Source organism: Hibiscus syriacus, unplaced genomic scaffold (assembly GCF_006381635.1).
Source record: "Hibiscus syriacus cultivar Baekdansim isolate YM2019G1 unplaced genomic scaffold, ASM638163v2 tig00117056_pilon, whole genome shotgun sequence".
NCBI lineage: Eukaryota > Viridiplantae > Streptophyta > Magnoliopsida > Malvales > Malvaceae > Hibiscus > Hibiscus syriacus.
Genome location: NW_024063539.1, coordinates 348,413 through 364,866, shown reverse-complemented (window position 1 = coordinate 364,866; position 16,454 = coordinate 348,413). Strand labels below are relative to the sequence as shown.

At 27.7% G+C, this 16,454-nt stretch overlaps 1 pseudogene; it reads right to left on the bottom strand.

Annotated features, from left to right (window-relative positions):
* Positions 1-11,822: 11,822 nt before the first annotated feature.
* LOC120197843 lies at positions 11,823-14,451 on the bottom strand (annotated as a pseudogene).
* Between the last annotated feature and the right edge of the window lie 2,003 nt (positions 14,452-16,454).

Here is a 16,454-nt window from a genome sequence, read left to right as displayed (position 1 = left end):
CAAAATCACAAAATAGATTAATTGCTCAGTTAAATATTAAAATAACATAATTTTTTATTTTTACTTTTTAAATTATTTAAAATTTAAAAATTATATTTGAATAAAATTTAATATTCAAACAAAAAAATATTTTTAAATAAAATCAAATTTTACGCATCTTTATTATTAATAAAAACCACATCTTTAAATATTACTTTTACATTTTGTTGCGGTTCAACTTTAAAATCAACATTTACAATCGAATTAATGTAATTTTTATTTTGGTTAAGCTTTTATTTTAGGTTTTTTATTATATTTAAATTTTAGATTTAATTTCTATACTTTAATTTGGTATAATAAATATTACATGATTTTCTTTAAAAAAATCATTTTAACTTGTAAATTATCTTTTCTATTAAAATTATTTTCTTAACATAAATTCATGTCAATGCAGCACATAAATTAAAATCATAATTTTAACATTTTAATCTAGATGTTTAAATAGAAAATAATCAAATATGTTATTACACCTTATTAAGATGTAAAAAAGGATGAAGCCAGTGTCCTGTTTCAAAAGGGGTAATAGTAATTATTTAGAGGTTAATTAGTTTGCAAAACGGTGATTAATTGGCTAATTCATAACGGCAGACAACAAATGGGGTCCTCTAATCTTGTCTGTGTTAAGGTTGAGGTTTCTTCAGGTTTAAGACACATAATTACGATATTAGTTTTTTTTTAATATTACATATAATAATTTGTTATAATCTTATAATTATAAGATTGTAATACACAGAAGAAGTTTTATAACATGATTTAAAATAGAAATATGTCAAAATTTATATAACATGAGAGAAAGAATTTTTTATTTTTTATTTTTTGTGTTTGTATCATACAATCATATCATATATATATAAGATTACTGATTATATATATGAATATTAATAAATATGTTTATTTGTTCAACTAAATTGTAAAGCAAACTAGAAAGTACCAGTAATTTATTGTTTTTTGAATATATTTTGAAAAAATATAAAAATTGCGGTAGAATTTTATGTAGTTTGAAAATTACAGAAAAATGAAGAAATAAATTAAAAGTATATAAAACATTTATATTTGTACGTAAATGAGAACCTTAATTATTATATTTAGCTTCAAGTCATATCCATTGATGGTTAATTAATTGATTGCTTCAACATTTTTAATGCACTTTAAGAAATCAAAAGTTTGATAAGACAATTAATTCTTTCAATGTTTCCAAGAAAAAGTATTTAAAATTCAACAATTATTATTATTATTAATCTGAGTTGAATATAAGATAATGTTTGTTTAAAAATTATTAAATTTAACATTTAACTCTCGTATTCATTAGCGGAGCCAACATTTAACAAGTGGTGTCAAACGACACCCAAAATTTTTTGGAAATTTTATATATATAGATTTAATACAAAATTTTTAAAAAAAAAATAAAATTAACATATTTTTAAAATAAGATTAGCACTTTTAAACATAAATTTGCACCTATTAATCATTTTCATCCACATGGAAAAAAATTCTTCATACAATTTTTAGCTTTGACACCCCAATATAAATTTTCTTTATATTTGTCACATCAAAACAATTTTTCTAACTCTGTCCCAGCTCATATTCCTACATACGTGATGTTCAAATTCGAAAGCTCAAAGAATAACAATAATTCCTTACATTATGGTCACTTGATTCGTACATCCAACAATTATTATTAAACTTATTTAAGGTGCAACAAATCTAAAAAAAAAAGTAATCAATAAGTCTGTTTGTTTGCCATAAAATGAATTAAGGAATTGGTTTTCCTCGAAATCTCATGTTTGTTTCACGTAATTCGTTTTCCGAAAAATGTTTTCCTGTGTTTGTTTCATGTAATTCGTCTTCCGTAAAATGTTTTCCAGTGTTTGGATGGAGGAAAACTGGTTGGTCAACGTAAAACATTTTCCTGATCAACAGAATTTCTTTTGTGTTTTCTGAAAAATGACTTACGGTCTGATTTTCCGTAAATTATTTTTCGAACTTTTCACTTCAAAGAATAAATACTCAAAATAATTTTATTTATGAATTTAATATTAATAAAATATTTTAATATAATTTTAATCAAAATATTAATTATTAAAATATTTACTAATATTTATTAATATTTATAATAATATAATATAATATTTTTAATATTATAATAAAATAATCAATTATATTATAACAATATAAGATATTATATTTTTAGTTTAATAATATATAACAAATTATTAATAAAATTTACATTATTCATTAATTTCATAGAAGTAATATTATTAAATTATTATTAATATTATTATTATCTATATATTTAATATTAATATAATAATCTAATAATATTTTAATAATGATATTTAAAATATACTAATTAATATTTTTAAAATATAATATAACACTATTACTTTAATAAATAATTAATGTAATTTATAATATTTTTATTTCAATAAAATATACCAATATTAATATTTTTATTAATAAAATTATAAAAATAATATTTAATAATAAATAAATTATTTAATATTTTAAAAATAATAATATTAAGTTTATAATAAATAATATTATTTATTGTATTAAATATTTGTAATAAATAATTTTTAAAAAATTCATTAACTAGTGGAAAAAATGTTTAAACAATATCTTCCAAATATCGTAAAACGTTTTCTATATGTTTTTCATAAAAATGTAATTCATTCTATGTCAAACATTTTCCGGAACACATTTTCTAGAAATATAATTCATTTTCCAGAATTTAAATTCCAATAATTCATTTTTCATAATTCAATTTTCAAAAAATCAACTACAACCAAACAAACAGACCCTTATAAACATTACTAATATGAAATATTTTTTATCTATATTTAAAAATATTTCTATTAAAATTCAAGAAACTAAATTTAAATAATTAATTTTATTTTCATATATATTGTTATTATTATTCGAATTTGAACTGGTGTGATCCAATTTGTTCCAATCAATATGAATCGGTTGAGTTTGGTTTGATATAAGACTCGGCTGTCATAAAATTTGAGGAACAAGTCAAGTCACTATCAACTTATTTAATCATTAACCAAGAAATAAAAAACGTTATATTCATAAGTAGACTCTTTGTTTCTTAGGTTTTTCTTAGAGTAAAACACACAAATGATCTCGTAATATAAGAACATATTTTATTGATTTGTTTGATTATTAAAATTTATAAAATAGTCATTTAATTATAGGATATTATTTTATTTAATCATTTAACTATTAAAAGTTATAAAATGGTCATCGACTATTCATATGTTTTAAACTCGTCATTTTTATTAAAAATTTGACGGTTGTCTGAGTTGTACGTTAACATTTTGACTGAGATATAATAAAATCTAATCCCACAATCGTTTCAGCTATATTTTATGGATCGACTCTCCCTTTAGATTATGTCACTGAGTCGGTGCTTGAAATATTATATCGTCGAGCTAGAGCTTGAAAGCAGAGGTGATGTTAGTAGACATCATTAAAATATGTTTTTATCATATATCAATCAACATGTTAACATTTAGCTTAGACAACAAATATTTTTTAAAGAAAAGTACGAGTTTGAAACATATAAATAGTCGGGTAATCATTTTGTAACCTTTTATAGTTGGAGGACTCACTAAAACAATACCTTATAACCAGTTAATCATTTTGTAGCTTTTAATAGTCGATATACTTAACAAAATAATATTTTATAGTCATATGACTATTTGTGTACTATACCCATTTTTTAATACATATTAGGGTAAACTATGTATTTAGCCACCCAACTATTCGATAAGATTTGTTTTGGTCACCCAACTTTTTTTTCAAAATTATACATAATATTTCGTTTTGGTTTTATTTTGGTCACCCGTCGTTACAAATTAACAAAACTACTGACGTTGTATTTTTATAATTTTTAATGATGACATGGTATTATCTTATGGTGACACGTCAGTATAATCGTTAATTTTGTAACAAAATCTGACCAAAATAAAATCAAAATGTAATGTTAGATATGATTTAAGAAAAAAATGTTGAATGACCAAAACAAAACTCTATGAATAGTTAGATGATTAACTATGTGATTTACCCTACATATTATTATGGAAATTGTACCTTAATCTTAATTGTGGGCCCTTATATACGTCTGCCCTTGTCATTTTCATGGAAAATGTGTGAAGTTTTCTCATGTCAAGTAGAAAGATATGATCAAGTATGCGTATGCAATCAATTTAACAATATAAAAGGTATTTTTTATATATAACAATATAAAAGACTAACTAAGATCCATCCATGGGATGAGCAGCCAAGGAGGCAACGTCTTGGGCCAGCAGGTCATGAATAGGTTCTGGGGGGCGTCATGGACGAAAAGTTCATACGAGCGGAGTGAGCGATCTTCGCCAGCAGGTCTGCAGGTTTGTTTGCGGTACGGGGAATCCAGATGATATCAGTCACCCAGCTACGGCGTCTGATGTGATCGATGGCACGAATCAGGGAATGGTTGTTGGCATGAGCAGTGAGGGAGTTTATGAGAGTCACGGCCATGGAACAGTCGGTTTGTACCTGCAAGAACTCGAGTCCAAGTGATCAGGCTGTGTGAAGTCCATCATGGATGGCCCAGAGCTCTGCTTGGAGGGAATCGGAGATGCCAAGGGTGCGAGAGAAACCCAATATCCAGGAGCCACTATCATCCCTGAAGAGGCCACCAATGGAACTCGTTCCATAGGAAGGGTTGACAGAGCTATCAGTGTTGGGAGCTATCCATCGAGGGGGAGGGGGTGAAGGAGGACCCTGGTGGCTGAAGTGGGTTGCCCAAGCGATGTTTTTTTTTTTCAATGGAGATGGTTGGGTATAAGATCGTCTGCCAAAAAGAGGGGTGAGAGAGGCGTGCTCTTACGAATAAAACGAAAGGGTTGTCAAGCTCCGGAAGTTACACTTGTTAATATTGTGTCAAGGTGTTACATGGCAAGAACGAAGAGGTAAGACGAGAGAGGATCGTCTTGTTTGACTCCCCGTTTCGGATGAAAAGCAGCAGTAAATTCACTATTTCATTGGATCTGCATGGTCGAAGAGGTAACACAGTTCATGATGATTCTGATAATACCAGCAGGGAATCCAATGTCCTGAAGAGTATACTGAATAAAATCCCATATGAGACGGTGGAAGGCTTTTTCCAAATCTACCTTGATTGCCATCCACCCCTGGTTGGATTTAGAGGATCTCATGGAGTGAATAGCTTTTTGGTTAATGAGGATATTATCCGTGATATTACGTCTGACAACAAAGCTTGTTTGATTAGCCATGATCAGGGATGGCATGATAGGTTTCAAACGTCGAACAATAATTTTGGTGAGAAATTTATAGATCACTGAGCAGAGGCTAATGGGGCGAAAGTCACCAAAAGTTTATAAATATTGAAATTTGAATTCACATAAATTAAGACAAATTGAGCATTCTTAGTCACTTGATTATTAATTAATTTTTATGATATGAATATTGAATAAACGAAATAATAAATATGAATTATTTATTTATATCCAACTTAATGGTTAGTGTCCCATAAAGATTTGCTTGATTTTTGGGTCAATTACATGATTTAATTTCAGCAAAAGGTTTGTGCATGAGAAAAAGACTGAAAATATATATGCCATGAAAATTGGCATGTTTTCAGGACAATGGGATTAAATCAATTCACGTATTTAAGAACCATCAATCATCGCTATCTAATTTTACCTGATTGGTTTAAATCGTCTGGGCAGTAGTTTGCAGAAAATTTTTGAATGCATTAAATCAACTTGGAAAATTATTTTATTATTATAGAAATATATTAAATTCAATTAATATTTAAGAATTCTTAATGTTATTTATTAAAATGAAATTAGTCTTTATGTCAAATATATTTTTAACGTGTACGCACATAGAGCTACCTAATCTTATCTAAAGTAAACTATTAAAACAGTCATCGAATTTTTAAGGTGTTTGTATTCTTTAATCACTGAAATTTTAAAATTTGTAACCATTAAAAAATGTTGACGTGAAATATTTGAGTTGTCTTATTCCTTAGAAAATTCTAATTTTTTTTTTAAAAAAATGATAGTCGTCAGTCTCTTTTCGCTTGTATTATTATCATTTGATGTTCTATGAATCATCAACGTCATTCAACATAAAATCCACCATAATCAAGAATTTCTTTTAATTATCGGTGATAACAATATGTTATGTGAAAATTCTCAAATATATCAGAAATAACTTTAGTTAATATATTGTATGACTTTATTTGTTTTTATCAAGTGATTTAGCCAATCTTATATTGTCATCAGAAAACAATAATTGGATTCGAAGCTTTCATACAACTCTACTGAATTAAATATTAATTTATTATCCGTGGAAGACGTAAGCCAGATTAATTTTTTAAAATTTATTGAATTAAATATTTTACAAAGTCAATTATAAAAAATAATTTTAAGACTAGTTTATTTAGTTTCTATAGAGTACATGTATATTTATGATGTGCTTCTCAATATTTTTCACTTAAAATTTTTTTAAAAAGATAAAATAAAATCATAGTAGTAGACCATGTCACTCAATTTGTCGAAAAACTCTTAAAATATTAATTAAACTAATAGGAACTTATATTTATTTATAGAATAATGTATGACCCTAAAAGTATTTAAATATTATGTGACATTGTTAAATTCTTTTAATTTTAATCGATTCAAATGTTTATGGAAAATATCAAATTTTGGTTTTCTCTTTCTCATTTTATTTATATTTGAAAACGAAAACATAGAAAACCATGATTTGAGAAACAAAAGTAAAAGATAATCATAAGCAATTGATATAATGATCCTTTAATTATGAGATCCGAAACTCTGTTATTATTTTTAGGAATAAAATAAAGTTTGTAATCATTTATTTACTTCACCGAAAATAGTTAATCACTATTATGGAATTACTGTAAAATACTTTGCTTGCCTCGTATATATCTTGTTTGGTTACATGTGAGAAGTAGTTCATATGGAATTTCTCCATATTTGTGGAGACATTTTTGAACGTCAAGAAAAGGACAAAATGGATGTAGAAATATTATATAGCAAATAAATAAATGAAAAAAATTCACATTCCATACATTGAGATGGAAAAGTTAAAACCCTGGACCAAAATAGGCGGGGCTTGTTTTATACCAAAATAAACAGCATAAATTCACATTCAATAATTGCAATTTATATAGCTGTCTATGTATAAACATTTACATTTCATTCATATTTCTTCTCATAAGATTGATTTTTCACAAAACTCACTCACAACCGATAAAATTAAAAAAATTCATCATTTTTAAGGATTTTGGATTTTTTTTTCGGATTTGAGGGGCTTGGAGTGTTAGTTCAAAAAGTATTCATTCATCTTTCTTCTCATAATATTGACTTTTCACGAAATTCGCTCATAGTCGAAAACTAAAAAAATCCATCATTTTTAAGGGTTTTGAGTTTTTTTTTTGGATTTGAGGGGTTTGGAGTGTTAGTTCAAAAATTCGATCAATTGGAAATATTATTTCAAAAAGATGAACGACATACCTCAAAACTAGCCTCATCGGATTGCCTTCAGAATATATTAGAGTATTAGCATGTCAACCTTGAGATGTGTTTTTATTGATTTTGAGTGAGTTTCATGAAGAAAAAAAATCATATGACAAAATGAGTGAAATACAAATATTTTGATACCAATCTTGTTGCGAAAGATGAAATACTAGCAACAACAAAAAAGTGCAATGGCTATTTAAAGTTTAATGACAAAATTGATATACTCTGCAATTTAATGCCTATAACGATGTTATTTTAGGCATCAATAGCCAAGACAAAATAATGTCGTTTTCTCCGTATCATCATAGATGCAACAAGATTCATTTATATCTTTGTGTCGTTAAAATTTAATGGCTCATTAGCATAATTGAAGTCAAAATCAAAGTTTAGTGTTATAATTGAATAAATTGAAAAATTAAATAGTATAAACAATACATCGTCTAAAATTCAATGATATATAATATAATTTACCTTTTATTAAATTTAAAAGGATTTTTAATATTTTCAAATCTTGAACTTCACAAATTTCAAGCAAAGCATGGACGTGTAAGTTTTTTTTTATTAAATTTTATTCTATTATTTATTTCAATTGTATTATTATTATTAATAGTATTTTTTAACATTTAATATATATTTTTATTAAAAGTACAACATAACTTACTATTATATCGATCCTTGTTGTTGGATAGATAAATGAGCTAATTCATTAATAAATGTATATATTTATATTTTTTTTATAAATTTAGGTGAATATAAGATATTATTTATTCGAATATTTAATCTTTTAATAATGAAAACTCATACATCTATATATGTAGAGTTTAAACCCAAGATCTCTAAAATTAATAAGAAATCCCTCATACAATAAATACGATTGATTTATGCTATATATTTATATTTCAAATGCGTTGTAAGTGAGTATTGGATGCACTGAATACATTTTACATAATGAAATATGTTTTTATTCTAAAATCTAAATGAGTGTGAAAAATACCATAAAATATTATTTCATATATATATATATATATATATGGTCGTACAGGTAAGTGGCAAAAGGATATACAAGTAATTATAGAGATTTACAAGGGCTATTCCAAAAAAAATCAGACAAAAGATCCTAGGATTATCCGTACAATATTATGTTTAACTAGAGAGGGTTCCAAATCCCCATGCCGATCTGTACTGTCCACGAATCTGGGCGTTCCAAAAGACGGAAAGCAAGTTGACCCTCACAGCCACACCCCTCGTTTTATACGAAAATAACGGAATTACCCTTTTGTTTTGTTGCTTTTGTACTATGACGAAATTGGCCTCACCAAAAGGTGGTGCAACGCAATGTTTTCATGAAATCCGAGGAAGCGTGCGTCTTGTTTCGCCCCCGGCTTTTTCGAGAAAGCAAGTTAAAAATTATTTCCCTACCCCCGGCTAAATTTTCCCCGGGGGGGGGGGGGTTTAAATTTGTGGCACAATAAATAATTAAAGAGAGTAATTTTTTTCAAAAAAATAAATTTAAGTAATTAATTTATAATTGTATGTATTATTAATGGTTATAAAAAATTTTAAATAAATATTATCTTATAATTATTATAGGTTATAAAAAATGGTAAAAGAAAAAAAAGGCTAAATTACATGACATAATCACTTAACTGACTTAAGTATAAGTAATTTTTTTTAATAAAAACTGCTAATTTTATTAAAAGCAAAATTGTCACACCCCAAAATCGAGGTTAATATTTTTGTTTTGATAATTTAAAATTATGTTGGTTTCATTTTTTTGACTTGGTGCCAAATTGAATAAATGTGGAATTTGAGATACTTTCTAAATAACCTTAAAAAATTAGGGACTCACCTTGAATTTAACCAAAAATACTCTAATAATTTCATATTCTTCAAAATGTGTGATTTAGTGTTTGTTTTAAAAAGAGTTTTACTTTATTTTGATTTCTAATTATATCCATTAACATATTTGTTTTAGAATTCAACTTTAGATAAGATTTTTAATTTTTATTTATTTATTTTATTTATCAATTACTTTATCTATTATATTATTTGTTTATTTTAATTTAAAATATACCTAATAAACTATCTATTTTAGAGTTATTTTTAAATATTATTTCTCTCTTCATTTCTCTCTTTATCTTTATTTTAGTTGAATTTAATTTTATTAATTTATAAAGTATTTTTTTTATAAACTCTATATATTGCCACGAAATAAAGGGAGAACAAATTCATCTTCTCCCTTATTGTTCCGTTTAAAATTTTACGACTATTAATTTAGTTAGCTTTTTTAAAATCGTGTGGCCCCTCTCTGTTAAACCTTCGACTCAAGATTTCGACCACAAAAGTCTTTGCTTATTAGTATATTTATCTCTATACGATTTAAGGTGTGTGTCTTACCGTGCTACAACTGTTTTAATTTTGTTTAATAGTTTTTCTATTGAATCTGAAATAATTAAATTCTGATCGATGTCGTGATGATGTATTTGAATATATGTTTGTCTCTATATGGTGCTAAATCAGTTTTGTGATAATTGTTTGAGTGGTTGAAAATTGGTTTGAAGCATGACTTTTTTTGTGATATTACTATATTAAATTCAATTCGAATAAATATGTTATGTGACACATGTTATATATTAGCTTCGTAATTTATGCTATGTATTTGGGTTTTGATATTATGTAAATATTTTTACATTCGGATCTGATTGGAATTCAGATATGAATATTTTTATGTCATGACACATTGGGATGAGATCAATAAGGGAAGTTCAGTGTGTTCACCCGACGGGGTAAATTTCACTTCGGATTCAATGGCCTCTGTCTTTGTAGCGGACTTCACTTTGGATGGTGTGTTGTAGTTAAAACTTATAGTGATTATGGGGAACTTACTCTTTGGACGGTGTGCAGTGTATTGGTGCATTATATTTGTATATTTTTTTCGTACCATGAATATTATGACTCAGATTGTGATTATACTTGTTGATTATTTTTCTGAATATTTTGTTTATTCACACTTTTTGATCGCACTGAGCTCTGCTCACCCCCTTTATTTCTCCCTTTCAAATATTTCAGGATGTTATAATTAGATCGACATCTCGAAGATTGGAGTCTTGCTTTAAAAAAATATTTTGATGAAATATTTTTTTTTGATAAAGTGATAATAATTGTATAAATATTTGTAATTCTGATTTAATATTTGATAAATTGTTTTAAATTAAATTCTAGATCACTTAGGTGATCAATGTGACTTTCCAAATTCGGGTGTAACGTCTAGGCCGGGTCAAAGTACTCAGAACTACAATGAATGTTTATTATAATTGAAAACTAAACATATATTAAGATATTTTACTATAACGATTAACATATGAAACTAACCACTTAAAATCATTCAATGACCATATAATGAAAATGTTAAAAAATTAAACCAAATTGTTTGAACAAAGATAAATACAAATATATATGATTACATCGGTAAACGAACCATAAAAAATGATGAAAACTACTGAAAGATCATCAATAAATCACATATCATAGTCGAGCAACGTGAGAAAACTATCAATGAATGTATCCCAATCTAATGGTTTAAAGTATGGAAGATTATCATGATAACAAATAAGTGTCATCTTGATCAGTCGAGACGTCGTTAAATTCAACCCTGAAAAAAAAAGATAAAAATGAAAAGAACGATAAAACGACCGAAAACATACCAAAAGACAAAAGAAAACATATAATAAAGACAGAAAAAAACATGTCATAAAAGCAAATTATTAAAAACTAAAAATTAAAAGGGAAGCAAATTATTATTTTTTCATAAATACAATTTTTAAAATTGAGGGTAGCTGGATAAATTTTCTTTATTTTTTTAAAAAAATATTTTTTAATATTAATTAATAGTTTAAAAAAATTGACCGGGAGGGAGGGACCAAGGTTTCATATTGGCCTCATGAAGGTCCGCCCATGAAAATAATATATAAAAAAGAGTAAATTCAAGAAGTCTCAACGATCGATAATCAATACTAAAATCGATATCGCTATTGACCAAAGTGAAAATAGAAAGATGAAGCTACTTAAAGGAAAAATCTTAGGAAAAAAGAGTTTTACTTAATATTAATTAATTACTTAATCCTTAATTACGTAGATTAGATGTTTTACTTCATATTTAATATTAACTTTTTGGGTGTATGCAAGAATCAATCAAATGGTTTTGAGAAATATTAAACTGTATCTTTGATTGCCTGCAGCAGAAGAGTTGATACAGATACTTGGAAGTGCCAATAATTTGCGGCGTAAAAATGTATGCTACAACTGATCTTCCCGTACTTTTCAGTTATAATCTGCTTGATTTTTCCTACTGTAACCAGCTTGCCTACCCTAACTTCCTCACCAGCTAGCCATTTACAGAGATACCCCGGTTGATTCACGGACAATCTCATATATTGCTATCACGTTCTCGATAGTAAACAAGAAAATGATACACCATTCCAAGAGATCGGACCGTCTATTTTGGATAACTTCTTGAAGGAAACGAATGTTATGCTGCAATAAACGAAGTAAATGTTAAATTACAACCGAAGCTCTAACATGCCACAGCATGTTTTACTTTGAAAAAGATTTCTTAGAAATCAATAGGTATGAAATTAATATAAGTATAAATAAACATGAAGGTACCTCCACAAATTTTAGCTTGAAATCCAGATTCCCAAAGCGTTGCGTCACCTCATACTCTTCTCGAAGGTACTCATATATTTGAGCATATTTTGCTTCTCTCCAAGCAATTTCTGATCTGGTAATGAAACAAAACCAACAAATATCAGGTTTGGTAAACAAATCCAAACGAGTAAAATGTGCTGCATTCTACAGCATTGTGTAAGGCAAGTAATTTTGCCAGAGATAATACCTCTCAAAAAGACCAACTTTAAGAATTACATCTGCCAAATTTGATTTGGCTTTTCCAACGAGTTTAATGAGGCTTGTCCTATCCATTGTGAAAGTTCCAGTCTTTCCATTGCAAGATTTATGTCAGCAAACCCTTCAACCATCCCATCAACCTGAGAGACATGGAGAGAGACCATATTCAATCTCCAAAGGAAATACCTTGCAGAGTAACAGGCTTTCAAGCCGGGAATCATTTGGAATGAGAAGTATGGTATCTATACAAACACCTTTTTTCGTAATAAGCTAAATATTTATGCTTCCGTGGAAATTTCTTGTAGTACATGTGAAACAAAATAATCCAATGCAATGCTTTGACCAAGAACACTTCCGATGACGCGGATGCTATCAGTGTCTAAAGTTTTGAGAACAATGTAGTCAGGTCCTCCCTGCATATCCTTCGTCAATAGCGGCTGCTCTTTTATAGTATAATCTAATGCAAACAGTCAAACCTAAAACATAAAATTAGTTTGTAATATAGGACATTACATGTGCCTCAACCCGAAATGAAAGAAAAAAGATAGTAAAAGAATTTACCATCTCTCCTCATTTCTGTAAGCAATCCAGAAAAATGTTTCCTAACCATTTCGAGGTGGCTCTCAACTTCATGGTCTTCAATGTTAAACAAGACAGTTGATCCATACTAAAAAAACAACCATATAACGGCAGCTACTGGCTTTCTTTTTAATTCCAAGTGCCTAAAGTCAATTGGAGAAAAGATATTGTTCAATCAAACAATAACAAAAGCAATTAGCAAACTTGACAGATTCTCACAAAGATAACACTTAAAGTTCATCCTAAACTGTTAGTCAACTCATAACATTCTTAATGAACAGCGCCGCATTTACAACTTTGTTAATAGGGGAATTAAGTATTGAAGTGTAGAGATAACGGTAGCCAAAGGGAAATAACTAAGAACAACCGAGGGTGCTACGGAAACAATCATAATCAAATTTCAACATTACGCTACTCACTTGTAATCATGCTCAATGCTGAGAGAACTTGTAACAATCATAGGTAAGCCTTAAAACCGATCATTAGTAGGAACTAATACACCTCTAACAATTCAAAACAATAAATATCTCAATGATCAAGGAAATGGCTACAAGCAAAATCTCCTTTAAACGGGCAATTGCTGAATAGTGAGAATATAACCACGAACGGATAGGTTTAACTGAAGTAGGGAAAAGAAAAACAAAATCTTTTGCCGAACATCTTACAGTAATATCTGGAGGGAAATCACAAAATCTGAGGGCAATATGATTTGATGAACGAGAAGGTAGAATGTTGCTTAAATTCTCAGCTTGCATGCTCTTCAAATCGATACTGCCAAAACCATAAGTCTGAGAAAAACCAACCCACCAACAACTAAAAAGCAATACACAAACTGTACAAAAAGCATAGGCATCGAATCATTCTATCCAGAAAAAGGAATATCTTGAATAACCATTGAACTATCCAGAAACACCTAAAGCTTCGAATATAAAACATCGAATATTAGGAAGCAAACCTAGTGCAAAGTAAACAAGCTTTTATGGGTATCTTGCCGACTTCCTCCTCTTCTTCTTCTTGGGAAACAAATCCAATATTTTGGTGGGAAAATTCAGGAGACTCATGATCGAAATCGCTGGTATAAACTGAAATTTGAGAGGACAGAGCGCAGAAATGTGTAGTAAAGAGAAAGCGGGGAACTGGGTTCAAAGAAGGGGATCGGGAAACAGGTCTGGGTGACAGGAATTTATGAGAAGGGAAGGGGAGCTTGTTTAAGTAGTTCAAGAGAATTGAAGAAGCAACAGCTCTCCATCTACCCATTCACTGCAAAGCAAAGAGGATCTCTCTTTTATTTTAATTATCTCGATTTCTAGTTTTGGTTAAATTAAAGTACAATTTTTTTTTCAATTCCATGGACATTCTCGTCGATTTCCTCAGGTTTTTGTGCAATTTCTCTATTTTCTTTAAGGAAAAAAAACTTCAATATGTTAATAATCGGAAAATTTTATAAGAAACCCTAGTAAATACCATTGATTTTAATGGTTTAAATACTCCTAAGATCCTTATATTATTTTATAATTTAAAATTTGGTCATTGTACAATTGAATTGTTATACTAGTTTTTTTTTTCTTTTGAAAATCTTACTTCCTCACTTAATTTTTGTTCTATTTTATCATTAATCTTTAACCTAACAATTATAAAAAATAAAATAACCTTTTAATCTTTTATATTTTATTTTTATCAATCTCATCTCTAAAAATTATGAATGATTGATATATTATTTAATTAATGATAATTTTATTAGTTTTTAAAAAATCATAAATGATTAAAAATTAATATTAAATGATTAATAATTTTATTTATAACCTTAAAAGATTGAAAGGTTATTTTTATTTTTTATAACTGTTAAAGAATATATTAAAATCTTAAAAAAAAGAATAATACAAAGATTCAATTCCATCAAAATAATATAGATTAAATTTTAAATTTTAAAATAGTACACATACCTCTGATATATTTAAATCGTAAAAATAGTAAATAACAAAGTTAGTTAATTATATTATATGTAAATTATATTTTAATCATTCAACTTTAACTATATTTTTATTTTAGTCATTAAATTTTAAAATATTTTTATCTAATCACTTGACTTTTGAATTATTCTATTTTTATCATTTAGATATTAAATCAGAAACAACGAAATGACATGTGAATTGTTTTTTGACATGGAAGTCATATCATTTATTTTGTTTTTCATTTTATCATATTCACGACACTTGTCACTCTAGTCACTTCTAATTGACGAACTCGTCTCATTATCCCTATCGATCTATCAATTTAGACTTCCTCAAAATATATTTAAAACTAAAAAAAAATCATCCTAAAATTTAGAGAAAACAACTTTGATCTATAATCCCTACTCCCGGTTATTATGGAATTAAAATATATTGTTCGTCTCCTTTCTCTCGACCTTCCCACCATTGAAATTTAAAAGAAAATTCTTTAACATCGAAGAACCAAATAGAATTTTAAATAATTAAATTGAAAATTGAAAAGAAAGATTTTAAAGGTATTCTCATAAATTTAAAAGAAAATTATGTGATAATTTCATTATTTTCTGAAAGATAAATAACATACTATGTATCGTTAAATAATTAACAATGGAATAACTAAAAACAGAAATATATCAAATTTGATCAATTAAATTAAATTTTTTAAATATAATGAGCAAAACAGAAATATGGTCAAAATTTATTGATGAACGTGAAATAGTTGAAATTTGTAATTTACCCTTATATTATTCGGGTGATTTTGCCATTTACGACATTTCGGCGGGGTTTTGATTCAAATGCAAATTTGTCAATCCTTCTACCAGCTGCGGGCTCTCATAGCTTAAAAAATTAGTTGCTTTTTCTTGCTTTCCCTTATTCGTCTTGCAGCTAGGCTTCTTCTCTTTTGTTAACTTTGTGAACTTTCGGAGAAGTTCAATCCATTGGCCCTCAACCTGGTGAGGACTTTTGCATTCAAAGGAACTTATTTGTAGTATAACATACAATATATCAAAAAGCTTATGCCCATTATGTTGCGGAAGACGGTTAACGGATAGAGCAAAATCGCAATTGATAATTTAAGAAAATAAAAATGAAGATAAAAGATACACAAAATTTACGTGAAAACCCCTAAATAATATAAGGTAAAAACCACGGACAACGGTAGAAGAATTTCACTATGAGAAAATAGGAATTACAACTTCTCTCGATCTACCAAGGAGAAAACAATGATAATTCTCTCTTGATAAATAGGAGAAAACAACTCTCAAGAAACTCTCTAAATTCTCTCTAGTATTGGAAGAAAGCTAGAATGCTTTGGGATGGTTTTGAAGCTAAATAAGCTAGGGTATTTATAGTTGAAGCTTTAAGGACTAATTTGTAA